Here is a 27,861-nt window from a genome sequence, read left to right as displayed (position 1 = left end):
AATAATGGCTTACGGACTTTTAGGAAATTATCCAAACCTTTTCTAAACCCTGCTAAGCTAACTGCTTTCACTGTGTTCTCCAGCAACAAATTCCAGAGTTTAGTTACAGATTGTGTGAAGAAATATTTTCTCTGTTTTGTTTTAAATCCACTACTTAGTAGCTTCATCGCATGTCCCCTAATCCAAGTATTTTTAGAAAGAACAAACGAGTGATTCACATCTACCCTTTCCACTCCACTCAGCATTTTATAGACCTCTATCATATCGCCCCTGCTTTAGCCTTTCCTCCTAGGGAAGTCGTCCCATCCCTTTTATCATTTTTTGTTCACCTTCTCTACCTTTTCTAATTCCGCTTTATCTTTTTTGAGATGCACCGACCAGAACTGCACCCAGTATTTGAGCTGCGGCCAAAGCATTGAGCGATACTCGGGCGTTATAACATTTCCCTCTTTGTTTTCCAATTCCTTTCCTGATAATTCCTAACATTCTATTTGCTTTCTTAGCAGCCGCCGCACATTGAGCTGAGGGTTTTAACGTATCCTCAGCAATGACACCCAGATCCTTTTCCTGGGCAGCGACTCCTAATATGGAATTCTGCATCACACAGCTATGGTTTGGTTCCCTTTGCAGTTGTTCCCATGAAACGTCATCTTCCATTCTCCCAGTCTCCCAAAGTCCTCTTGCAATTTTTTTACAATCCTCTTGCGATTTAACAACTTTGTCATCAACAAATTTAATTTTCTCACTGTTATAACTGCTAAAAATAGCTAATTCGGCACTGAATATCCTTGCCTAGCTGGCTATGTTGCATGATATATATTTTTTAATTTTATTATTTATATCCCTCTTATATCCTCACGTGGTTTACATTCAGGTACTTTATCATATTTCCCTATGGGTCCCGGCGGGCTCAAACTCTATCTTGTATACCTGGAGCAATGAAGGGATTAAGTGACTTGCCCAGGGTCACAAGGAGCAGTGAGGGATTTGAACCCACAGCCACAGGGTGCTGAGGATGTAGCTCTAACCACAGTGCCACACACTCCCACATATATAGCCAGTTGGCACAAATATTCAGTGGGTGGTAGCCGATTATCTCCCACTGAATATCTACAGTTAGGTGCTAAAACGCTATTTAACTGGCCAGGAGCCATTCTTGGCCAGTTGGTTTTGCATATTGGCCTGTTAATTAGCGCTGACAGGGTCATACCCAGATTTTCAGTGGCACATAACCAGAGGTTGACATTGAAAATCTCAGCAGGCCACCTCAATATTATCTGGGCAGTGCCAGGACAGTCCATGGGCAGAGTCCAGATAGATCCAGGAGTTATATGGTTAGCAGCATTATTCAATCTCCTCACTGGCTAACTCTCCAGATAAATTTAGGACTGCAAATAGGCTGCACTAATTTTATCCAGATACTGTCTCCAGTATCTGGATATGTGCATGCATTGATGGTGGATTCTGTAGTTGGGCAGACTGGATGGGCCATTTGGCCTTATCTGCCATCATGTTTCTCTGTTTGTATAACCATAAAGCTCTATGACCTCACAATACAGGTGTAAAGAGCATTAGCCAATAGGAAGAGGAGATGCAAATGGTAAGAACCTTAGCCAATAGGGAGAGGAGGAGATAGTGGATGCTGTGGACTGGATGGGCCATTTGGCCTTTATCTGCCATCATGTTTCTATGTTTCTATATCCATAAAACTCTATGACCTCACAATGCAGGTGTAAAGAGCCTTAGCCAATAGGAAGAGGAGATGCAAATGTTATTAGCCTTAGCCAATAGTTACTGCAGATGGACAGACTGGATGGGCCATTTGGCCTTTATCTGCCATCATGTTTCTATAACCATAACGCTCTATGACCTCACAATGTGGGTATAAAGAGCCTTGGCCAATAGGGAGAGGAGATGCAAATGTTAAGAGCCTTAGCCAATAGGGAGAGGAGGAGACAGTGGATGCTCTGGATGGACCATCTGGCCTTTATCTGCCATCATGTTTTTATTTTTCTATGTTTCTGTAATCAGCTCCATTATCTGGGTACAGCCTGGCACTGAATATCTGGGTATAAAAAGCCCACAGTGGCCATTATTTTAAAAAAATTAGACTGACAATTTCCCCTGTTATTTCTAAAGATCTCTAGTAGCAGGATAGAAACATGACGGCAGATAAAGGCCAAATGGCCCATCCAGTCTGCCCATCCGCCATAACCACTATCTCTTTCTCTCTCCGAGAGATCCCAGCAGGTAAAGGTGTTCGTGTATTCTGTGCTACCAGGAAACTTTCCAGTCTCAGGAAAATTCAAAGTAGTGTAACGCCCCCTTCAGGGTGGCTCTGGGTCTGGGACCTGACCAGACTGGAGTCCCCCAAAGGCAGTATCTGTAAGTCCCTCATTCAGTTGGTGTTCAGTGCCTCCTCCTGGGGAAAAGAAGTGTTAACGGGTGGGTCACCCTCTTCTCTGCCCAGGAAAAAAATTAAAAACCCTCTGTGAACAAGGTTGACTAATAAATTAAACAGGTTTATTTAAACGATGTACTTAAGCTAATTATCACAAACAGCTTTCAACAGTGTCAATATTCACCCACTTAAATCAATATTTATCCAGTTAAGCCAACAGCATTAGTGTATGTATCACATATCCACAACCATTAGCTCATTCTTTTGAACTTTCTCAGTTCTGTTTTCGTCTTTCGAAAACCTCTAAACCTCTCTTAGTTTTGATTGCCAAAATTGTACTTGCAAGCTCCTCCCAGATTTCTCAATTAAATCTATAAGTGGGTGGGGCTGTGTGCCTAAATCCCTCCTGTCCCGTCTACCCTTACCCAGTCCCCAAGATCTAATAATAATAATAATAATAACTTTATTTTTCTATACCGCCATAGTCAGGCGACTTCTAGGCGGTTTACATTGTAAGAAGGCTGGACATTCAGCGAATAACAAGTACAGTACAATACTAATACAATACAATACAATAAATCCACATATAATACAGTAGAGTGAGTCCAAATTCAAAACATACAATAAGTTTAAATACAGTACCGAATAAAGAGTCTAGATGCAGTACAATAGTCTAAATGGTAACTTACATATTAATTGGAGATCTAAGGGTAATGAGTGTCTGAAAGATTTAGAACATCCGTGAGAGGATCTTAGTGGGGAGGGGACCGTTTTAGCCAATGAATTTAGCCATCCTTTGAAGCTCTCAGGGGTAGGTGGCTGGTGTTCTTCCAGTCCTTCTGGGCCTGCTCCCACTGTAGTCTCCTGGACTTTCTCCCTGAGCACTGAGGACCACTGCCCTCCCATGAGCTCTCCTCCTCCACTGACCACTTCTAGGAAGCTTAGGGTTACCAGATTTCCTTGGACATGTCCTCCTTTACAAGGGTCCGGATGGCTTTTCAAAACCCGGCACTTTGTGCTTCCTCAAAATCGCGGCGGGTAGGAGGGCATCCGCACGTGAGAGCAGGCAGCGGAGGCGGGACTGGGGCATGGTGGGGATGGGTGGAACTGAGCGGGCCTGGGGGCAGGTCTAGGGGTCCAGGTTCCACCTTTCATGTTTCCTTTTCCCAAAGGATGCAAATTCAAATGATTCCTCAACAGGACACACTCCTTTCAAGCAGGGATCTGGAACAACATCTTAAGAAACCTAAATCCTGAACGCACTAACATACCAGTCATTTAGAAAATCACTAAAAACCCACTCATTCGACAAATTTATCTGATCCCTCAACTCTGCTCAACACCTACCTCGTCCTTCACGTTCCTTCCTACCCTATATCGCCCCGTCACTTAACTTTCTTCTGCCCCTTCCCAATTCTAACTGATGCTACCTCACTGTCCTTACAGCGCCTCTTGTACACTGTCTTGAACGGAAAAGGTATGACGGGGTATAAATAAAGCTACTATTATTACAGTAAAATCTGGTAACCCGAAGGAAGCCTTCTCCCTTGTTGGTCTACTGATGCCAATCGCTCCCCAGCGGAATACAGAAGTAGCTTACCTGGCCTTTCTTCTGCGCAGTATAAATTCGACGTTGTCGCCATTGGCCAAGGGTAGGCAATTCCGGTCCTCAAGAGCTGGTGCCAGGTCGGGTTTTCAGGATCTAAACTAAACTTTTAAGTTTATATACCGCATCATCTCCATAGAGATGGAGCTCGGCACGGTTTATAAGAACTTTAATATAAGGAAGGAAAAACATAAGAGTTAGTGATTATAAAGTAGATTCTCCTAGATGAGAATAAGAATTTGAAAATATAAGTTGTACAACTGAGCGATTGGAATAAAAAGCAGTAATATATGAGAAGAAGTTTAAAACCAGTGACAAGCAGTGATTACAACACTGAATAAGTGTGAAGTACAATGTTGCCGTATAAGAAACGCTGTAAAACGTGGATTCGTTACTCATGGCACAAGTTCATTCACTCATTTGACAGGAGTACAAGAGAGTTGAGAAAAATAACTTTTCAAGGAAGAAAACGGAAAGCATTGGTTCAAATGTAAACTTCAGTAAGTGACAAACCAAAACAAAGGAAAAACCAGGGTCCAACTCTCTGCAGTGAAAAACAATCCAGAACAAACAAACCAAAAAACTGCAGGTTTTGTACACGATGCAGGCAGTCTTTATTATGACAAATAAATCTTTTAATTAAAAACCTTTTACCAGGTGAGGGACCCAACACGGTCCGTGTTTCGGACTAACCTTCGTCAGGGGTCCTAATGGTACAAATACAATAATAAACCAACATGTATAATAAAATATACGATATATCAATATAATAAATGCTATAATAGTCCAATTATTTCAAGAAAAATAGTATTAAAAAATAATAAATAAAGACAAGATATGGGGAAGAAACGATATATTTAAAATAAATAAGTAATATGATGAATAATTTTTAATTAACATTCATATTGGATGTATGGTAAAAAATTCTATCAATTCAAAACAGTCCAAACTTCAGTAAGTGAACAGGGACCACATTGAGATCCCATACCATTGAAAAATGGTTGCACATTGAAAATATTTTGTATGAGATGGATTTGCATGCACTGCCTCCTTGAGATGCAAATCTATCTCATGTATATTTATTGTGGATATCCTGAAAACCTGACCTGGCTCCGGCTCTCGAGGACCGGAATTGCCTACCCCTGCCCTAGAGCAGTGGTTCCCAACCCTGTCCTGGAGGAACACCAGGCCAATTGGGTTTTCAGGCTAGCCCTAATGAATATGCATGAAGCAAATTTGCATGCCTATCACTTCCATCATATGCAAATCTCTCTCATGCATATTCATTAGGGCTAGCCTGAAAACCCGATTGGCCTGGTGTTCCTCCAGGACAGGGTTGGGAATCACTGCCCTAGAGGAAAGGAGGGACAGGGGAGATATGATTCAGACATTAAAATACTTGAAAGATATTAATGTAGAACAAAATATTTTCCAGAGAAAGGAAAATGATAAAACCATAGGCCAGGGGTAGGCAATTCCGGTCCTCAAGAGCCGGAGCCAGGTCAGGTTTTCAGGATATCCACAATGAATATGTATGAGATGGATTTGCATGCACTGCCTCCTTGAGATGCAAATCTATCTCATGTATATTTATTGTGGAGATCCTGAAAACCTGACCTGGCTCCGGCTCTCGAGGACCGGAATTGACTACCCCTGCCCTAGAGGAAAGGAGGGACAGGGGAGATATGATTCAGACATTAAAATACTTGAAAGATATTAATGTAGAACAAAATATTTTCCAGAGAAAGGAAAATGATAAAACCATAGGCCAGGGGTAGGCAATTCCGGTCCTCAAGAGCCGGAGCCAGGTCAGGTTTTCAGGATATCCACAATGAATATGTATGAGATGGATTTGCATGCACTGCCTCCTTGAGATGCAAATCTAGCTCATGCATATTTATTATGGATATCCTGAAAACCTGACCTGGCTCCGGCTCTCGAGGTCCGGAATTGCCTACCCCTGCCATTGGCGCATCAAACGCGATCCTCCGCTTCCAACACTGCCCATCTGCTTTGGCCCACAGGAGTGACATTTCTGCGGAAACCTGTCTAACGATATTTTCCTGTGAGCATAGGGTGCCTCCATTGCCTAAGTTAAAGCGTCATTTGTAGAATTTCTCCTCGACAACTCCATCTAACTGTCTCCACATAAGCTGGATATTCAATGCCAGAGCCCAGACATAGCCCGGCGTTAAATATTCAGGAATAACGCTGGCACTTGAATATCTACTCCCATGTAATTAATAGATTAGCACACTTTAGTAAAAGAGAGCCTAAGTCACAGTGTTTAAAATTCAGAAAGCATGTGAGGTTAGAAATGAACAGACCTCCCTTGAAAATGGAATTTGCAAAACCGCAATAGCGGGGTTTTAGCGCAGGACAGCGTGCTGAATGCTCTGCGCTGCTCCCGAGGCTCAGAGGAGCTCTATGAGTGTCGGGAGCAGCGCAGAGCATTCAGCACCCCAGTCTGCGCTACAAAAACGCTATCGCAGTTTTGTAAAAAAAAAGTGTGTGGGGGGGATTAATGCAGCTTAAATCTCTCCATTTAAAAAATCTTTCTGTCTTTTCAGGCTGTCTCCCTCGCTGCCAGAGCTATTTTGGGATTGCTTCCCCTGGTCTTCCGATTCAGAGTTGGAAGGTATGTGATCAGCCATTGAGCGTAACTGACCATTCGAGGTAATCTGTTTACTTATAGATCACGTTGCTGGCTGAGTCCTGTTTTAATCAAATCAACAGCTGAATTCTGTAGGGTTTTTTCTGCTTTGACACTGAAGTATAAATTTCGGCAGTGTGTGCTATTAATTAATGAGAGTTCACCAGCACACCACTCTCCAATGTCCCTCCTGAGGTAGAAAAGAAAGAGCTACCAGAGGAAACTCTGCCGGTAGCTGACCTAAACTTACAAGGAGAACCGATGCAGCAAGAGCCCACTGAGTGGAAGGCTGAAATGGGGCCAGAACTCATGGGTTTGAGCAATACATGCTGGCCCTGAAGCAGTGGATTTATAAGAAAGTCCACGAAACGCTGGCCGCGTCGGCTCAGGCATTCCACAGGCAGTATACAAGTTAAATGACTGTTCAAATAACAACGGAAAATGTCTAAAGATAAGTAATCAGCTGTCAATAGCTTTTCTAACCAAAGGAGCTATGCATTTTGAATAAGTTAGAAATAAGATTTTAAATATTTAAGTTGCACTGGATAAAAATCTTTTAAAAAGTTTGAAAAACAAAAAATTAAGTTAAATTAGTATATAGGATTCGGGGTTTGGGCCTATGACTGGAGCAGGGAGCTGTAACACTACACTGACTGTTCAGTCCGTAATAAGGACTATGCGTAGGCTCCGATTCTGAGGCCTTTTCCTGAATATTAGTGAGATATATGCTGGATGCATCTCCTACATTAAGTGGTATATGTTATTTGTGTTTGTAGAGTACATTTTGACCACTTTGGGTGATTACAGTTTAGGTTCTATACTATTAATGACCCAGGATTCAACGTTGTAGCTGTTTGCATGTTTAGCAAAAGGTTCTAAACACATAAACCCTCTCTGTTCATGGGTTTTCAGGAGCATTGATTGCATAGTATCTCTGAAAATTTTTAGACAATTTCGGCACTATCCGGATAGTGTCGGGGTGAAGCATGAGCAGAGCATGGGTGTCCCTGCTACATATTCAAATATCTGGTGATATTCAGCTGCTTTTCGTATGGAAATGTTTGATTATTAAAATTTGATGCACCGCTAAATCTTTCACATAGGTCTCAGAACTATGGTGAGACCTCACCTGGAATATTGTGTGCAATTCTGGAGGCCACATTACCGCAAAGATGTGCTAAGAGTTGAGTCGGTTCAACGGATGGCCACCAGGATGGTCTCAGGGCTCAAGGGTCTCTCGTACGAAGCGAGATTGAACTCGAAGAACGTAGGGAGAGGGAAGACATGATTGAGACATTCAAATACATCACCGGATGTGTCGAGGTGGAAGATGATATTTTCTTTCTCCAAGGTCCCTCGGCCACAAGAGGGCATCCGCTCAAACTCAGGGGCGGGAAATTTCATGGCGACACCAGGAAGTACTTCTTTACCGAAAGAGTGGTTGATCATTGGAACGTGCTTCCAGTACAGGTGATCAAGGCCAACAACGTGTCAGATTTTAAGAATAAATGGGATGCCTATGTGGGATCCCTACGAGGGTCGAGTTAAGGAATTGGGTCGTTAGGTGTGGGATCTCTAGGAGAGTAGACAGGGGGGAGGATCAGTAGAGTGGGAAGACTTGATGGGCTATGGCCCTTTTCTGCCGTCATCTTTCTATGTTTCTATGTAACTTGTGTATATGAAAATAAAAAAGGAACAACATTTAAAAATGGAAAAAGCACACAGAGAACAGATAAAATGACATTACATTGCCAAAGATTGCATTGTGCGTTTTAAAGGAATGCTTGCTCTACCCTCAGTAGACCTGATCTACCGTTATGGAGTCGGCCCCAAATGCCAGAAGGACAAAATGTGTTTTGAAGGCTTTATTATTCATCTCAGCCCTAATATTTTTGGTGGAGACCGTTCCTAAGGCTGGATGCTAGGTTAAAAAAAAAAAAAGCTTTGGTGTGAGTTGATTCCCATTTCGTTCTATTTCCTGTTGGAAGAACGTTATCTTAACGTACGTGCTGGAGAATAAGGAATTGTTAAGGAACTAAGATAATCAGGAACCATAGATTAGAATGATTTGTGAGTGAGCATTAATATTTTAAATTGAATTTGGTAAATGATCAGGAGCCAATGATATTGTTTATACAGAGGAGTAACGTGATCATATTTACACATATGTCCTAATAACTTATCACATACCCCATAGCGAATCTCCTAAGACCTCAGCAAAATTTTTCTACACAAAGGCCTTTGGTACCCAAATTGTCACCGGTCGAGATGATGCGGTATATAAACTTAAGGTTTAGATTAGATTAGATTAGATTAGATTTAATCTTAATTTTATTTTTTATTTTTTTACTGGTTTTTAATATTTTTCACCCAAATATAAAAAAAATCAGTAAGAAAATAAAATTAAGATTAAATAAGAGAAGACCGGTGACAATTCGGGTGCCAAAAGTCTGTGCGTAGAAAAATGAATTTCGCACAGCCGTCCCGCTGAGGTCTTGGGAGATTCACCATGGGGTATGTGATATAGGAAGAAGTGAAAGTGCTTTGGAAATACCCTTCATAAACGCTGTTTAAGCTTAGAGTGCTTGTTTAAGTGTATTGCTAAGAACTTTATGGCTGTCCTAACTTTCTGACATTCAGAAATTTAAGGGCGTGTTGAAGACAACCTTATTTCTAGAGACTTTTTCTTGAAAATTTTCTTAGTTTTTTTATGATTTTGATTCTGAAGAGCTTTTAGATGAATGTACACTTTTCCCTCCGTATTCGCTGTGATAGGGAATTAACAGACCCATGAATACAGAAAAACCACAAATAACTTTTTCATATGTTATTCGCTGTTGTTTTTTTAATTAAAAAAATCACTGTGAATATGGTGAAACCGCGAACAACATGGTGGGAGACCTGGCCTGTTCCTGAAGGAGAGGCAAAACATGGTGAAGAAAGCACCAGGAATCGGCGACTTTCTCTAACGCTTGGAATCAGCGATTTCTCAATGCAAGCTGATGTAATTGGGGAGGAGGAGCCAGCAAGCTAAAAACTGTGAATAATCGAAACTGCGATTGCTGAAACCGCAAATACGGAGGGAGAAGTGTAAGTTATTTATGGTTGTACTGTCATTGGATTATGTATGTCTTATGTGAACCGCTTAGTTTAGGCGAGGAACAAGTTTTTAAATAAATCAATAATTTTATGCATATAAATATACAGATAGAGGTTGAATGTCATTGGCTATCTAGGTAGAGGGCAATTGTATAACAGGATGTGTGGACTGGCACCTGGAGAGAAAGCATTAGACGCCTCTTCCCTAAACGACCATAGATGTCTACATTTCTATATAGGATTATAACTAAACTGGATACTTACAGTACCCGGCTAAGGGGGAATTTATTTATTTGAAAAATGTATAGCCTGCTTAAACCTAAGCGGTTCACAAAATAACGAAAAAAACTTTATGATAACCTAATGGCCTCCAAAGCAGCTAAACTGGACAGACAAATCACCACTCTTTTATCTTCGACTACAGACTACAAAGCCTTCAGGAGAGATATTAAAACCATACTCTTCAAAAAACGCATAAAACCAATCCCAACCCAATATCCAACACTCTATTTACCCTTAGATCTCTCTAATACTCTTCTATCTACCAAACGTTATCTAAAACCTATAATTTCACCCTATTCTTATCTCCTAAAGACCTCCACTTCCCTTTGGTAACTCTTTACCCAGCGTATATTACCTTAAAAATTATATGTCATCGCTTATTCTATTCCTTCAAATTTTGAATGTAATTTTTGTTTTAGTTTGGATGTAATCCGCCTTGAACCGCAAGGTAATGGTGGAATAGAAATCACTAATGTAATGTAATGTAATGGAAAATGCACACCCAATGTTAGGCACTGCGATAATCCGTGGTAAGCCAGTATTCTGTAACAAGCGCTTTGCGTGTAATGTCCATTACAAAATACGAAGGGCTGCTGAAAAGTTCTCAGCCCAACCAACAAAGTTGGGGGTGTCTGGCCAAGATTGATTTGCCCGTGGGCCCATGAAGTCTTTTTTTTTTTTTTCTCCCTTGCATGTGAAACTAGGGATTTATGTTAACAAATTGATAGATGTTTGGGTAATTTGATTCAATAATTATCAGTGCGTTTTGAGTTGTGGTGTCATTTTTCGACTTGGATTCTAATAGGTCAGTGTATCGCAAACCAGTCTGCCTCCTCGCAAAGAGAGGCACGTCCTGTAGGCAGTCAGCTCGCGCCAGCGCCTCTCCTCTCTGGCAGGCCCTTTTTCTTTGCAGGTACCCACGACTGCCGGCGCAGGGCCTGTTTGAAGGACCTTTGCGCAATGCGCGGACATCGACGCACTTCCGGGTGTCTCGAGCTGGGGACGCCAAGGTTTATGGTTTATTAATCTTGTTATGCCACTTGTTCATTGTACTGGTTCAAGCGCTTTACAAAATACAATCAAATAATTAAAAAAAAAAAAATTAAAAGAAGGCTAGACCTAACCCACCTAAACAGCAAGCATAGAAGAAAACATTCACTCCGAAATAAAACTATAATATCATATTCAGATTTCGCAGGACTTCTGACGGAAGATCCCAAAATAATTTTAGAACAGTGTTCTTCAACCACCGGTCCATGGACCAGTGCCGGTCCACAGAAATTTCCTGCCGGTCCACAGGGCCAGCACGTGCATCAGGCCCAAAACAGTGTTCTTCAACCACCGGTCCATGATGCGATCAATGCGGTGTTATCTTCGAGCTAGCTCCCTCTTCCTAACTGATTCAATGCACAAAGCCACAGGCAGCGACTCCTACGGGCATCCTGCACCTAAACCGGAAGCCTTCTCTCGGACGTTGCAACATCAGAGGGAAGGCTTCCAGATGAGGCACAGGATGTGCAAGGTGCAATTAGTACTATTATGGGGGCGGGGTCTGGCCCACAACTTAGCTCAGTGTTCCTCAACTGCCGGTCCACAGAATAATTCTTTTATTTCTGCCGGTCCATAGGTGTAAAAAGGTTGAAAAACACTGATTTAGAAGACATGAGTCCGAATGCTTCTTTAAAACGAAAAAAACAAAACAGTTTTTAACGGTATAAGAAATTTATGGATGTTTGGGACCCATTGACTAAGGGCTCCTTTTACGAAGGTGGGCTAAGCGTTTTAGCGCACGCACCGGATTAACGCGTGCTGTAGCGCACGCTAGCCGAAAATCTACCGCCTGTTCAAAAGGGGGCGGTGGCGGCTAGCGCACACGGCGATTTAGTGTGCGCTATTCCGTGCGTTAAGGCCCTAGCGCGGCTTTGTAAAAGGAGCCCTAAGTTCTGTAAGGAATGATAACTGATTTAATTTTAGCGACCCTTAAGCAAAGTCACCTTAGACTCTTCTCTATCCTTCAACGAACATCTCCAATCCCTGGTGAAGAAATGCTTCTTCAGCCTTCACATGCTAAGGAAAGTCAGACCCTATTTTCACCAAAAACACTTCGCAGTCCTAGTACAATCCATCATCCTCTCCAGATTGGATTATTGCAATTCTATCTACCACAGCCTAACCAAGAAAAGCCTCCACAGACTTCAGCGGATTCAGAACGCCGCAGCTAAGCTTGTTTTCGCGAAAAGCAAATTTGGTCGTGTCTCACCACTCCTGTCTAAGCTCCATTGGCTCCCAGTAATCCCCAGGATCCACTTCAAATGTGCGTGTCTGGCCTACAAGATCCTACATGGCATCCTTCCTGCCGTTATCCCTCTATCCTGGAACTCCCCAACCCCTACTTCCTCCAGATCCTCCCAAATTTTTAAACTATCCTTCCCTTCCATAAAAGGTATTTCCCATGCAGGCAAACTTGGGTCATCCCTCCCCTTTAGAATCACTGAGATCTGGAATAACCTCACCTCCCCTCTCCGAACCTCAAGCTCCCTCCAACTCTTCCGCAAACACCTAAAAACCTGGCTATTCTCAAAACTGTAACACTTCCCCCCTCTTAGGCCTCTCACCTTCCCCCTTTACACCTAACTCTTTAATCTCTCCACTGTAGTTCCTCTCTCATCCTTCTTCCTGTAAACCGTGCCGAGCTCCGCATTCGTGGAGATGGTGCGGTATATAAACCCAAGGTTTAGTTTAGTTTAGTTTAGGGGGGGAGGGTTTTGCATTGGAATTTCGTTTGGGGAATATATGGAGGGTTTCCTGTAGCTTTGTAATTTTTCTGATTATTTTGGGGGGGGAACAGTTGTGCATTAATGTCTACAAGTTTAATGTGCATTTCGTGTAAACTTATGTATATTGAAATTGTTTGTTTGCACTATGGTAGTTTGGAAAGATTTACAAAAAAAAAAAGATTTAAAAATTTGCCTCTACTTTTAACTCTCGCAGCAAATGGTTCCATAAATTTGGAACTGCAAAACAGAATGCTTTATTTTGTGTAGACCGGTGGTCTCAAACTTGCAGCCCAGGGACCACATGCGGCCCGCCAGGTCCTATTTTGAGGCCCTCGGTATGTTTATCATAATCACAAACGTATAATAAAACAGTTTCTTGATCATATGTCTCTTTAGCTATAAATTACAATATTATTATTAAGACTTAGCCAAGATTTATAAACTAGAAAGCGTTTTACCTCATGCAAAATTGTCATTTCTTTAATAAGACAGTAACTATTTTTTTCTGAGGCCCTCCAAGTACCGACAAATCCAAAATGTGGCCCTGCAAAGGGTTCGAGTTGGAGACCACTGGCTTAACTGTAACCATGACATCCTGTTTGTCTTTGGGAAGCAGATCTGAGATTGTGATGTCATAATGCCTCATTCCACCAATAAGAGCCAGCCTCATCAGTGATGTCACAATGGCTTGATTGTCCTGTTTTCCCCTCTGCCCTCCAACCCAGCCAGAAGATTAACTGTTCCCCTTAACTCAGTGGTCTCAAAACTTGCGGCCCGCCAGGTACTGTTTTGAGGCCCTTGATATGTTTATCATAATCACCAAAGTAAAATATGTCTCTTTAGCTATAAATGACAATATTACTATTAAGACTTAGCTAAAAGGAAAGATTTATAAACTTTAAAGAGTTTTACCTCATGCAAAATTGTCATTTCTTTATTAAGACAGTAACTATTTTTTTCTGAGACCTTCCAAGTACCTACAAATCCAAAATGTGGCCCTGCAAAGGGTCTGAGTTTGAGACCACTGGTGTGTAGCCAGTCAAATCCTCATTAATTAGAGGTCTAGACGGGTTATAGCAGTGGTCTCAAACTTGCGGCCCGCCAGGTCCTATTTTGAGGCCCTCGGTCTGTTTATCATAATCACAAAAGTAAAATATGTCTCTTTAGCTATAAATGACAAAATTATTATCAAGACTTAGCCAAAAGGAAAGATTTATAAACTTTAAAAGGCATATCCCATACAGGCAAACTTGGGACATCCCTCCTCTTCAGGAATCACCGAGCTGTGGAACAGCTTCACTGCCCCTCTTTGGAGTCCGACCTCCTTCCAACGCTTCCGAAAACATTTGAAAACCTGGCTTTTCGCTAAAATGTAACTACTCCCTCCCTCTCCATTATACTAAGTCCCCTCTTTCTTTCTTTTTACTAAGCCCTTCTCCTTTCCATTGGAGTTCCTTTCTATATTAATTCCTGTAAACCGTGTCGAGCTCCACTTTTGTGGAGATGATGCGGTATATAAACTTAAGGTTTAGTTTAGTTTAGAAAGAGTTTTACCTCATTGCTTTAATAAGACATTAACTATTTTTTTCTGAGGCCCTCCAAGTACCTACAAATCCAAAAATTGGCCCTGCAAAAGGTTTGAGTTTGAGACCACTGGTGTAGACTAACCTATTATCTTGACTAGATCTCAAAGTCTCTTGACGGTGAATAAGGAGTTGGAAAAGAATGCAAATAATCAGGCTGTAAGGAGCAGAAGACTCGACACGCAAGAATTAAAGCTTTAAATCGAATTCTATAATAAGCAGGTAACCAATGATTTTGCAAATAAGAGAAAGATCACGAGCCACTGTAATAGGGACTAGCTCTATTGCCTCTTTGATTCTTCTCTACAAGACTTTTGTGTTCTCGTATCTAGCCGTACGACTAGTTTCCTTGGCTGGTTTTTCTGTGTTGCAGAGCTTGTGATGTCTCTTGTGCTCTTTCGGCCTTTCCTCTGACAAGTGCAACAATCACGATGCCAACTGCAGAAACCTAAAAAGAACATTTAACTCAGCTACGTCGGTTTGATTCCAGTTGAGTCGTGCACGCTCTGCTTCAGCTTCTGTTCAACAGACAGTACACGGATCTCTGATTTTCCAGACTTGGATTCTAAGGGTCACTGGCCTCCTTCTGTGTTGGACCCACTCCTGCCATAAATAATGGAAAAAGGCAAGCGGGGAGGAGGCTAATCTTTCCTGGCAGTGTCTACCTAGAAAAAGCTCGCCGTAAACTTAGGTCCTTTGATCTTTTCTGCCGGGCTCTCTGCTTCTAGGAATACTGCAGAGACAAGAGGAAACTGCTGCTGATCTGTCTTGGTTTCATCAGCTTCAAATGAGGCTTATGATAGAGAAGGGCACGGAGATAATTCTTCCCCCGTTCCCGCAGGAATTCAATTTCCCTGTCCCGTCCCCGTGAGCTTTGTCATTGTCTCTGTCCCTTTCCTATAAGCTCTGCCTTAACCGCACAAGTCTTGAACATTTATGATTTTAAAGTGTTTGAGGCTTGTGCAGGTGAGGACGGAGCTTAGGCATTGGTGGAATGAGGCATTATGACATCACAATCTGAGCTCTAGAATGTTGCTACTTAGGATTTTAAAGGGTTTGAGGCTTGTGCAGATGAGGACAGAGCTTAGGCATTGGTGGAATGAGGCATTATGACATCACAGTCTGAGCTCTAGAATGTTGCTACTTAGGATTTTAAAGGGTTTGAGGCTTGTGCAGATGAGGACGGAGCTGAGGCATTGGTGGAATGAGGCATTATGACATCACAATCTGAGCTTTAGAATGTTGCTACTTAGGATTTTAAAGGGTTTGAGGCTTGTGCAGATGAGGACGGAGCTGAGGCATTGGTGGAATGGGGCATTATGACATCACAGTCTGAGCTCTAGAATGTTGCTACTTTGGATTTTAAAGTGTTTCAGGCTTGCACAGATGAGGATGGAGCTTGCAGGAATGGGGCAGAGACAGGAAAAAAACTCATCAGGATGGGACGGGAAAATGAGTTCCCATGGGAACGGGGGAAGAATTATCTCTGTGCCATTCTCTATCATAAGCCTCATTTGCAGCTGATGAAACCAAGACAGATCAGCAAATTTGTCCCCGTGTCATTCTCTAGCTTATGGTGTCTGCCTGGTGCACAAATTCCAGATAATTGAGGTTTCTCAGGTGTTTGTGACCTCTAAGCTATCATATCACAGGGCAGTCAGAGACACCTGCCTGGAAACTGCTTTAGCTCAATAAGTAAAAGCCCTGTGCTCTTCTTCCAGAGTCATAACTTCAAATCCCAGCCAGCTCCCCCCGCACTTATTTTAATTGTGGCATTCTACCTTGCAGGTGCCCCTTGATGATCTCACAATGAGGTCACCATTGTGTAGCTGCAAACCTCCATTTGTAATGAAGTAGAAGCCATGCTAAGGTCTGTATCTGGTTTTTAAGCTTGTGCAAATGAAGTTATGTATGCAATCTATATATTTTTGTCATGTGCTTTCTTTGCTTTCAAGAATGAGCTGATTGGAGCACTGTTTAGTCAGAAAAAAAGGGTAGCTTTTTAGCAAGAAAACTAAAGCTATGTTTTTCATGTGCTGTGCGTCAGTTAATGGATATTTTCCTCTAATTAGCAAATAGCATTGCTGTTTGTCCACAAAAATAGGTTTTGCATGCAATATATCTGTTTTGATGTGCCCCGTTTATGTGGTGCCTTATTAAATGTATTTTGAGCTTAACAAAGCAAAAATAAAAACCCAGATTGCATTAAGGACATCAAAACTGTGCCTAAGTTCTGGAAGAACGTCCAAAGAGTGCCTAAGTTCCGTCCATAGAACTCGGATCTATTTGAAGCTCAAACTAAGGTCAAAAGTAGACCTGGTTTTCATTCGCCTACAATAGAGGCATCATATGGACGCCCTAGTTCGCTCAGTGTTATGTAAATGAATCAAAGGACGTCCAAATTGAGTCATTGCCCAAGAAACGCCCATACCTACTGAGTTAGGCGGTGTCAGGTCAAAATCGCGGAAGACAAAGGCGCGCACCGACAACTGAGCGCAAGACGGAGGCGTACGCCGAAGAAAATGACAGTTTTTAGGAGCTCCGACGGGGGGTTTTGTTGGGGAGCCCCCCCTCCACTTTACTTTATACAGATCGCTCCGCGTTGCGGGGGCGTTGTGGGGGGTTTGGAGGGTTGTAACCCCCCACATTTTACTGAAAACTTCACTTTTTCCCTAAAAACAGGGAAAAGTTAAGTTTACAGTATAATGAGGGGGGTTACAACCCCCTAAACCACCCACAACGCCGCCGCAATCTGTATGAAGTAAAGTGGGGGGGGCTCCCCAACAAAACCCCCCCGTCGGAGCCCCTAAAAACTGTCATTTTCTTCGGCGCGCGCCTCCATCTTGCGCTCAGTTGTCGGCACGCGCCTTTGTCTCCCGCGGTTATGTCTATGAACCAGTTAGATGGCGGTTTTAAACAAGGGCGTCCATGAAATTGTGGCTGCATCTACATCCTTTGGACGCCTTAATTGGCTCATTAACTATTTAGATTAGACACCTAAAGCATGCCTATCTTTAGGCATGACCTAGGCGCCCTTTATAGAATCAGGGCCTGAGTGTTTAAACTTGGCTATTTTATTAGGGGTCAAATATGCCCTATGCAAAACAAAAAATGTAGATTGACAAATTGATGCTGACATGGTGGGCCGAGCTGATAGAGACCAGAAGGAGTTCCAATTTATTTCAGCAGCATTCCAGTTTTCTAAGACTGTTGAAATAACAGTGTTTTCATAGATTTACAGAAAATCTGGAAGGAGAGAAGAGTTCTAACACAAGAGGGAATCCCATTCCAAATCATTCTAAAAGTATATGAGAAAGATCAAGAAATATTACAAATAAATGTTATTCCTTTTAAAGAAATTGCCATATGGCTCCAGAGAAAGGAGGACAGATTGAGACATCTGGGTTTTACTTCCATTTGAAAGCAATGGAAGTAAAACCCGGATGTCTCAATCCATCCTCCTTTTACTGGAGCCATATGGTGACCCTAGACTCTGTCACAAAAGCAGGGCTACAAATTTATATGGAAATTGATACCAGGGAATGCAGTAATAGTGGTTAGCATAGCTGGGATTAAAAAAGGTTTGGACAGGTTCCAGGAGGAAAAGTCCATAGTCTGCTATTGAGACAGACATAGGGGAAGCCACTGCTTGCCCTAGGATCGGTAACACAAAATCTTTCTACTCTGAGGATTCTGCATAGAATGTTGCTACTGCTTGGGGTTCCGGAACCTTGCGTACTCTGAGATTCTGGAATGATGCTACTGCTTGGGGTTCCGGAATCTTGCATACTCTGAGATTCTGGAATGTTGCTACTGCTTGGGGTTCCGGAATCTTGCGTACTCTGAGATTCTGGAATGTTGCTACTGCTTGGGGTTCCGGAATCTTGCGTACTCTGAGATTCTGGAATGTTGCTACTGCTTGGGGTTCCGGAATCTTGCGTACTCTGAGATTCTGGAATGTTGCTACTGCTTGGGGTTCCGGAATCTTGCGTACTCTGAGATTCTGGAATGTTGCTACTGCTTGGAGTTCCGGAATCTTGCTTACTTTGAGATTCTGGAATGTTACTACTCTTTGGGGGGTTTTGCCAGGTACTTGTGACCTAGGTTGGTCACTGTTAGAAACAGGATTTGGGGCTAGATGGACTACTGGTCTGGCCCAGTGTGGCTTTTTATGTTCTTATTTTCTTAAAATAGAAGTTAAAACTGAAAAACAGCTCAAGGTACAGCACATAAATGGTTACTGCAGGTATTTATTGAATATATCACACAGTCTAAGCCTGCTTAACATTAAAATACTGTAAAAGTGAGTAAAAAGCAATGAGTAGCACAGGGCGCCTCTGTGGGAAACAGGGTTTTTTTTGTCCCGTGGATCAAATATTACAAGGAAAAATAACAGTCTGAACAATGGAGACTGGCAGGATACCACTCCGTCATGTGTTCCTGGGTCAATGAGGGCGCTTTTAGGCTTTGAGTTCTGCACAGCTGGTACCGTTAATTCTGGAATGAAAAGAAGGCTTTCTAATTGCCTGTCAGGAGGATGGACCCGCCGCTTATTTTTCTCAGCCAAACAGGAGAAACATGCTAAACAAGGCGACACAGAGGTACATCTACAAATACATTTAAAAGAAAGCCAGATTATTTCTTAAAGGGAAAGGAAGGATTTTATTTGTACCTTGTGAGCGGTTCTAGAATTAGGGGAAAATAAGAACATAAGAATAGCCTTACTGGGTCAGACGGTCCATCAAGCCCAGTAGGCCGTTCTCACGGTGGCCAATCCAGGTCACTAGTACCTGGCCAAAACCCCAAAAGTAGCAACATTCCATATTGAATCCCAAAGAATAGCAAGATTCCGGAATCCCAGAGAGTAACAAGATTCTAGAATCTCAGAGTAGCAACATTCCATATAGAATCCCAAAGAATAGCAAGATTCCGGAATCCCAGAGATTAACAAGATTCTAGAATCTCAGAGTAGCAACATTCCATATAGAATCCCAAAGAATAGCAAGATTCCGGAATCCCAGAGATTAACAAGATTCTAGAATCTCAGAGTAGCAACATTCCATATAGAATCCCAAAGAGCAGCAAGATTCCGGAATCCCAGAGAGTAACAAGATTCTAGAATCTCAAAAAGAACAACATTCCATGCTACTGATCCAAGGCAAGCAGGGGCTTCCCCCATGTCTTAATAACAGATAACACATAATTATGAAAAATAGGTCAGGAGGGTTTACAAAGATCACTGGAGATTTTTTTTTTTTTCATATTTGGAAGAGTAAAAGAAATAGATGGTATACGTTCCAAACTTTCGAATACACACTCCGAACAGCAATGCGTGCAAGAGACAGAAACGGAGGGCAGTGTACACATATCATGAAAGCATGAATTATGGCAACAGTAATACACCGCCCTAAAACTATTTTAGCCGCGCTAAGGTTTGAGCAGCCCAAAGTGCCCCGTACATTGGCGGTTGCCGTGGTAACCTGCATCACCTCCACCAACTCAACGCAGATGGCACTGTAGGTGAAACTGAACACTCATGGGAGACTCCAAGAGCATTTGATCATTGCGTTCCTACAGATGTTCGATGTTGCCGCTGGCGACAGTGAGGTCCTTGGCAGATTTAACTTTTGTATACCGCATTACCCTTCAGATCTATGCGGCTTTCCACGATAAAAAAAATTGCCACAAACACAGAATATAGAACAAATGCAGTCTTTCGAAAATGTCCTAAATAAGTAGGTCTTTAACAATTTCCTGAAATTTTGATATGATGTGGATGCAAAGAATGAGCGATGAAAGTCGACATCCCAGGTGGCTGCTTGAAATGACAAGAGATAATTATGATATCTTTTGTAACGACAACCAGTAGGCGAAGGAATGTCAAAAAGTATAGCTATTCGAGTAGAACATCTATGATGAGAACAAATTAAGGAGTTATGTGGGCCGATTTTTTTTTTTTTTTTCAATTTAAAAATCAGACGGACTGCTGCGTTCTGTATTCATTGAAGCCGAACCAGATTTTCTTGATTACCAGCCAAATGGACAATACACTTCTCCCTCTGTATTCGCTGTGATAGGGGATTAACAGACCCGCGAATACAGAAAAACCACGAATAACTTTTTCATATGTCGTTTGCTGTTTTCTGTTAAAAACTATCGTGATTATGGTGAAACCGCGAATAACATGGTGGGAGACCTGGCCGGTTCCTGAAGGAGAGGCAAAACATGGTGATGAAAGCGCCGGGAATCGGCGATTTTCTCTGTAAACGCTTGGAATCAGCGATTTCTCTATGCAAGCTGATGTAATTGGTGGGGAGGAGCCAGCAAGCTAAAAACCATGAATAATCGAAACCGCGATTGCTGAAACCACAAATACGGAGGGAGAAGTGTATTGCAATAGTCCAGTTGAAAGGAGCTTGGTGGTATACAATTAGATAAGCGATCCTTAAGAGTTATTTAGGTAGGCTGTTATATTTCTACCATAACAAGTTCTTCTTCCTCTTTGCGTTGTGTTTGACATTGTGCCCTTCACGGAATTGATTCATAATACTATTTTGCTGGCAGTGTTTGACGAACTGCATCATTGTTGTTCCCAATGACCTGGATTGTTGGTCATTCCTGCCCAATTGTTGTATATTTTAAAAATGTCAATAAAGATGATTGAACTAAAAAAAAAAGAGTACCTGAGATTCAATGTTTTGTAAACCACATCGGGTGAATCTCATAATGAAATGTAGTTAATGAATCCCAATAAATAAATAAAATTTGATTTAATTGCACTTAAGTTGCATGAAAATGGGTCGTAATTTAGAACCTATAATATGCGAGTCATAAACGCCGGCTTTTACAAAGCCACGGTAGAGGTTTTTACCACGGTGCAGCAAGGTAAATGCTCAGATGCTCATAGAATTCCTCACCGGCTCACAGTAGAAACCTCTACCAAGGCTTCATAGAAGGAGCCCAAAATTTCTGTATTAAAATCATAATATACAAAATCAAGTATTAATTCCCCCGCCCTTCTTAAGTTTGAGCAAAAAAAAAACCAAACCAGCCTCCATCATCTTCCAAAAACATAAATACCGTATTTTTCGCTCCATAAGACGCACTTCCCCCCCCTCCCCACCAAAGTGGGTGGAAATGTCTGTGTGTCTTATGGAACGAATGTAATTGACCCTCACCCCCTCCGAACAAGTCTACCTTTTCGGTGGGGCATGCACGCAGTAGCAGCATGCAGACCTCTCTCATGGGCTGAGGCTCCATTGTGGTGCCGGGAGAAGCGTGCAGCTGGGAAGTGATGTCAGTGTGCCACGAGCCTGGGTCCTGCTGTGGCCCGAGAACGGTGGCTGCCGCCTTCCTACAGCAACCAGTTGAGGACGCTCTGGGCTGTGAGGAGCGTTGGGGGCGGCCCTGCTGGTCTCCAGCCTGGAAAGTGATCGCTTGGCTTAGGAAGCCTTTGCTTTCTGCTGGCGTTCTTCTCTGTTGGGCCCCGCTTTATATTACAAAAGCTCCCCCTAGTCTGGAATCTCCTCCTTCCTGGTTCCCTCACCTGTTATCTAGCATTTCTCTCAGCTTCCTCCTCCCCCTCCCCATGAGTTCAGCACCTCTGTCTTGGATCCCTCACTTCTCTGAGTTCAGTACTCCTTATTCTCCCTTAGGTCCACCCTGCCCCTGTCCTTCAGACTTTTCTATTTTTCCAGCAGCAGTAAGTCACTGCTTGGGCTGACCGCGATCCAACTACACTGCATCCTATCTGGCTGACACAATTTGGTTCCGAATGTTTTTTTTCTTGTTTTCTTCCTCTAAATCTAGGGTGCGTCTTATGGTCAGGAGCGTCTTATAGTGCACAAAATATGGTAATTTGATTTCTCCCTAACTTTCAGCACATGATCATGAGGACAAAAATCTTCTTTCTAGTCCGTCTTTGAGAATCATTTATATAAGACGGGATACTATCTTTTCGGTCACAACTCCACTAATAAGGAACTCTTTACCAGGTTATATTAAGATCCTTAACCAATTCAAGGGAGCACTAAGATGTTGGCTCTACAAAGATGCATTTGAAGCTTGAATTTTCAATAAGGCTTTCATTATCTTTATCTTATTTTTAATGGACAAAGTTATCCCTTCCCTCTTGTTTTAACCTTTCATGTCTCTCTTTTCTTTAATTTATAGTTCCACCCTTTCCCCCTTTTCACCTTGTATGTTTGGTGCGTCTGATTGTAATAAATGCAATCCGTCTTCCCCATTTTAATAATGTACACCGCTTTGAAATATGAACCCGCAATTTAATCAAACTTTTAATTAAACTTAAACTTGAAAGACGGAGGCCTACAGAGCTAAAAGCCTGCCATCTAGATGTTCTCAAGTTGCGGGGGAAAAAAATGTACATTTGGACTGTAAAAGCCCACGGGAGTGGTACAGTGTAGGGAGTGACGTACTTTGTCCATGAAAGAAGAGCAGGACTCGAGGTTTATTGGACTTGATGATCTTAATGTGGCCAAACAGAAGAAAAGGTGACATCAGAAGCCAGAATGATGCATGGGAGGCACAGGGAGAGAAATGGCAGGCAGGAAAAAGGAGGTGATAGTGCCTCGGTATAAATCTCAGGTGAGGCCCCACCTTGAAAGAGATATAAATGGACGGTGGCCTTTCGTTAGCCAATAATTTTCCTCTCTGGCAGAGTTGATGAATTATTCATGATCTTGACTATGCAAGCTATGGTATTATTTTGTTTTATTTTATCATGTTTTTGTTTTAAAATTATGTAAGAACATAAGAATTGCCGCTGCTGGGTTAGACCAGCGATCCATCCTGCCCGGCAGTCTGCTCACGCGGCGGCCCCCAGGTCAAAGACCAGTGCTCTTATTGAGTCCAGCCTCATCTGCGTATGTTCCAGTTTAGCAGGAACTTGTCCAACTTTGTCTTGAAACCCTGGAGGGTGTTTTCCCCTATAACAACCTCCGGAAGAGCCTTCCAGTTTTCCACCACTCTCTGGGTGAAGAAGAACTTCCTTACGTGTGTACGGAATCTATCTCCTTTCAACTTTAGAGAGTGCCCTCTCGTTCTCTCTACCTTGGAGAGGGTGAACAGTCTGTCTTTATCTACTAAGTCTATTCCCTTCAGTATTTTTAACAGTTCGATCATGTCCCCTCTCATTTTAGTTTTAATTGTACAGAAATTTTTAAAATATAATAAATGGTCAGTGATCGTCATCAAATGGTGGAATTAAAGATCTTGTAATAGACTGGCCACCCAGAAGTGGCAACAGAGCAGTGGGGCACCTTACAGGGGACTGCTGTGATCTTCACAAAAAAGGGTGCCACATAAACATCACACCAGAACTACCTTATATAGGTTACGGTGAGCCCCTCCCCCCAAACCCACTATACCCACCTGTCTACAACCCCAATAGCCCATATGGCTGCAGGTGGCAGCTGTATGGCAGTACAGTAGGGTTTTCTTTTTTTTTTTTTTTTTTTTGGGGGGGGGGTTGGTGGGCTCTATAGTTCAGTAGCCCACCCCCGACTACATAAGCCACCTCTGTGCAGCTCTACTAGGCTTTCCTATGCCAGGTGCTGATGTTCCAGAGGCAGGTATATACATTTATATTCTGAACTTTGTGGGAGTGCAACAGGGTCAGTGAACATGGGGGGAGTGTGTGTGGGTCTTTACTTTGTTTCTGTTCACTTTGGATACCTTTTTGGCACTTATACCTGTTTTCACATCGTTTAAGTTTCGTCCAGGATGTCTAGTAAAACATTCGATTATCCCTGCAGGACGGACTAAGTCTAGTTCAGCCCCCCGTCCCGCCCATATACTGTCTTAACCACTCCTCCAGATACGCCCCTTTCAGCTCTGGGTTCACAGCGGCATTCAGAGGCATAAAAAGTCCCGCGGCACGTCCAGAAAGCCGGTTTGATGATCGGCCCTTGGATGACCTGTCTTTTAGGTCATCCAAGTGCCGACTTGGGCGGGGTTTTAGACGTGTTCAAGCTTTGATTATGAGCCCCTTAGTGCATCTGGCCTTAAACACCGTGGTCATTATGAATAGAGAATGACACAGTGACAAAATTCATCACCGTTCCCGTCCCCGCGGATAACCACAGGAAATAATCCCATGTCATTTTCTAGTGTCTATTTCAACCTCAGTCCTTCTACATCGGCATTCTTCAAAGCAAAGCTTGCGGGTCAGTGGTTGTGGCCATTCATACTCTGATTCTTATGTGAGCCAAGGATAATGAAGCCATTGTGACATCACTGATGTGATTGGCTCTTAGGCACTGGTGGAATGAAGCATTATGACATCACAATATCTGCTCTGGATACCAGAGACTGTCATTCTGTAGTGTCTGTTTCAACCTCGGTCCTTCTACACCAGCATTCTTCAAAGCAAAGCTTGCGGGTCAGTGGTTGTGGCCATTCATACTCTGATTCTTATGGGAGCCAAGGATAATGAAGCCATTGTGACATCACTGATGTGATTGGCTCTTAGGCACTGGTGGAATGAGGCATTATGACATCACAATATCTGCTCTGGATACCAGAGACTGTCATTCTGTAGTGTCTGTTTCCACCTCAGTCCTTCTACACCAGCATTCTTCAGAGCAAAGCTTGCGGGTCAGTGGTTGTAGCCATTCATACTCTGATTCTTCCCTCTCTCCTTAAAGAATGACATGAAGATGGTTTCCCGTGGTTATCCGCGGGGACGGGAACGGTGATGAATTTTGTCACCGTGTCATTCTCTAATTATGAATTTTAGAAAAAGAAAAAAAAAAATCATCCGGAAGAGAAATGTTGTCTGTCTAATTTACCATACATGTCACTATGGAGACATTATTGTGCGTGTGAGCTGTGAATCTTCGACAGAGGACTGTATTTGTAGGATAGCAAATCCCTACAATATAAAGATATTTAACAGCTGGTCGTGATCCAGGGGAGGACAATGAAAATGATAAAAGGCACAGATTCACAGTATATGCAAGCTTAGGTATGATGAAAGGCTGAGACATTTGGGATTAATAGTCTGGAAAGGGAAAGAATAACAGGGTATAATAACGTTTAAAACCTAAGTGGCCTCACCGTAAGATAATATAAAATGAGCGAGAAGAGGACTATAGGGGGCCATAGACGAGCTTTAATCCTTCAAAACCTAACTATTGTGATTCTCACCATCTATTCCACCAGAATCTTCTATCCAGGGTCTCTAAAACACTGACTGGGTAATTTTTCAAATGGCCGAGGGAGCTTATATGCTCTTCTCAGGTACAATGCAATACCCAACTTTGATCAACCCAGAGCTCCCTATCTAAGGCAAGAAGCTATGCCAGTCCTGGTTTTACTTTCAGTGCATTCTGGGACCTGTAGTTCCTGTTTCATAATTCGCTCTGTATTTAAACTTGGCTCTGATTCAGTAGGTCTCCACTGGAAGGAGTAAGGGAAGTCACAGTAGGTATTTTTCTGTCCCTGGAGGCCTCAGAATAAAAAAAAATTGAAAACAGCTACAGTGGACCACTTGTTTTGTTCTCTGCCCGGGTTCTCTCTAGTACTGCCCAATTCAGGCAAAAAGTTTTCAATTTGATTTTGCCAATTGAATCAATTTTTCAATTCAATACAATTCAGATTAGCTGGTGGGTTTATTTTACATCCTCCCCTTTTACTAAACCAGGATAGCGGTTATTAGATCAGGGAACTGCGCTACTCCTGATGCTCATAGAGTTCTTATGTGGCTCCCTGTGCTAATAACAGCTATTACGGTTTAGTAAAAAGGGAGGGGGGGATAGTAACATGGTAAATGACGGTAGATAAAGACCCGAATGGTCCATCCAGTCCGCCCTGTAACTACATGCATTACAATTTCATGATTGGATTGTCTTTTTGTTGGGTTTTTTTTCTTTGTTTCTTTTGGGCCACATACCTTAGAAGTCCACCGCTTTACCCCCCCCCCCTCCCTTTTCCCTCTATAGCCCCGCGCTGGTGCTGTCAAGTATAAACACACACTGTGAGGTCTTGGCTCACTCTCGCCGTCTAACACCAGCTCTGGCAGGATAAACATTTCAAATATGACGCATTGTAATCACAAAATAGAAAATAAAATTATTTTTTCTACTTTCTGTTGTCTGGTCATTTTATTATTCAAATCCTGTTGGTCCCAGGTTCTGGTTTCTGTTTGTCTTCTATCAACTCGCTCGCCAGGGTCTCCTGCTCATTTGACGTCTTCTTCTTTCTCCGTGCTCACCATCCATCTTCCATCTCTGTACCTTCCCTTCTCTCTCCTCCTCCTTGCAGGTCTGGCACCTCCCAAGTGTCCAGTCTTAAGAACATAAGAATTTGCCTCCGCTGGGTCAGACCAGAGGTCTGACCCAGGCTCCCGCGGTGGCAATCCAAGCCCATCACCTGTGCAATGGTCCCTGACTATTCCTATAACCTATCTCAACTCCTATCTGTACCCCTCAATCCCCTTATCCTCTAGGAACCTATCCAAACCCTCTTTGAAGCCCTGTAACGTGCTCTGGCCTATCACGGCCTCCGGAAGCGCGTTCCATGTGTCCACCACCCTCTGGGTGAAAAAGAACTTCCTATCGTTTGTTCTAAACCTGCCCCCTTTTAATTTCTCCGAGTGCCCCCTTGTACTTGTGGTTCCCCACAGTGTGAAGAATCTGTCCCTGTCTACCTTTTCTATGCCCTTCGGGATTTTGAAGGTTTCTCTCATGTCTCCTCTAAGTCTCCGCTTTTCCAGGGAGAATAGCACCAGCTTTTTCAGCCTGTCCACATATGAGAGGTTTTCCATACCCTTTATCAGTTTAGTCGCTCTTCTCTGGACTCCCTTGAGTACTGCCATGTCCTTCTTGAGGTACGGCGACCAGTACTGGACACAGTACTCCAGATGCGGGCGCACCATTGCACGATACATTAGCAAGATGACTTCCTTCGTCCTGGCCGTGATACCCTTTTTGATGATACCCAACATTTGGTTTGCTTTCCTTGAGGCTGTCGTGCATTGTGCCGACGCCTTCAATGTTGTGTCTACCATCACCCCCAGGTCTCTTTCAAGGTTACTTACCCCTAGCAGTGATCCCCCCATTCCTGCCTGTCCCCTCTTCTCAAGTCCTTCTCTGCCCCCAGCTACCCCTGGAAGTTTGTGAGGGGTCAGCACCCTCTCTCTCTTCCCTTCCTTCCAGCCCCCAGCCCATGTGGCCAGCATCCTCTCTCTTTCCTTCCCAGCAGCTCCAGCCTCAGCCAGTCAAACTGCCCTCCTCCCCCTCCCCCCCCCCACACACAGGTCCTGTATTCTCTCTCCCTTCCGGGCCTTCGCTCCACCTTCCAGCTCCCCACACACATGCACGCGGTCCAACAGCAGCAACCCCCACCCCCCTGCGTGGGTCCGAGTCTGATGGCGACAGCAGTGCCCTCCACCACATGGGTCTGAAATCAGCATGAATCCGATGGTGGAAGAGACACAG

General features: G+C 43.0%; 1 protein-coding gene across 2 annotated transcripts in view; it reads left to right on the top strand.

Annotated features, from left to right (window-relative positions):
- The window catches only part of CELF2 (CUGBP Elav-like family member 2), a 1,015,007-nt gene that overhangs the window by 193,271 nt on the left and 793,875 nt on the right, over positions 1-27,861 (top strand). The window contains exon 2 of one of the 2 annotated variants that reach the window (XM_033957563.1): positions 6,578-6,645. The gene's annotated coding sequence lies outside the window, so the exon portion shown is untranslated. Of the gene's footprint in view, positions 1-6,577; positions 6,646-27,861 lie in introns of those variants that run through there. The other variant, XM_033957566.1, reaches the window with a different exon arrangement.

The sequence above is a fragment of the Geotrypetes seraphini genome, chromosome 9 (genome assembly GCF_902459505.1).
Source record: "Geotrypetes seraphini chromosome 9, aGeoSer1.1, whole genome shotgun sequence".
NCBI classification, from domain to species: Eukaryota; Metazoa; Chordata; class Amphibia; order Gymnophiona; family Dermophiidae; genus Geotrypetes; species Geotrypetes seraphini.
The sequence above is the reverse complement of the archived record's forward strand: the minus strand, read 5'-3'. Positions and strand labels throughout refer to the sequence as shown.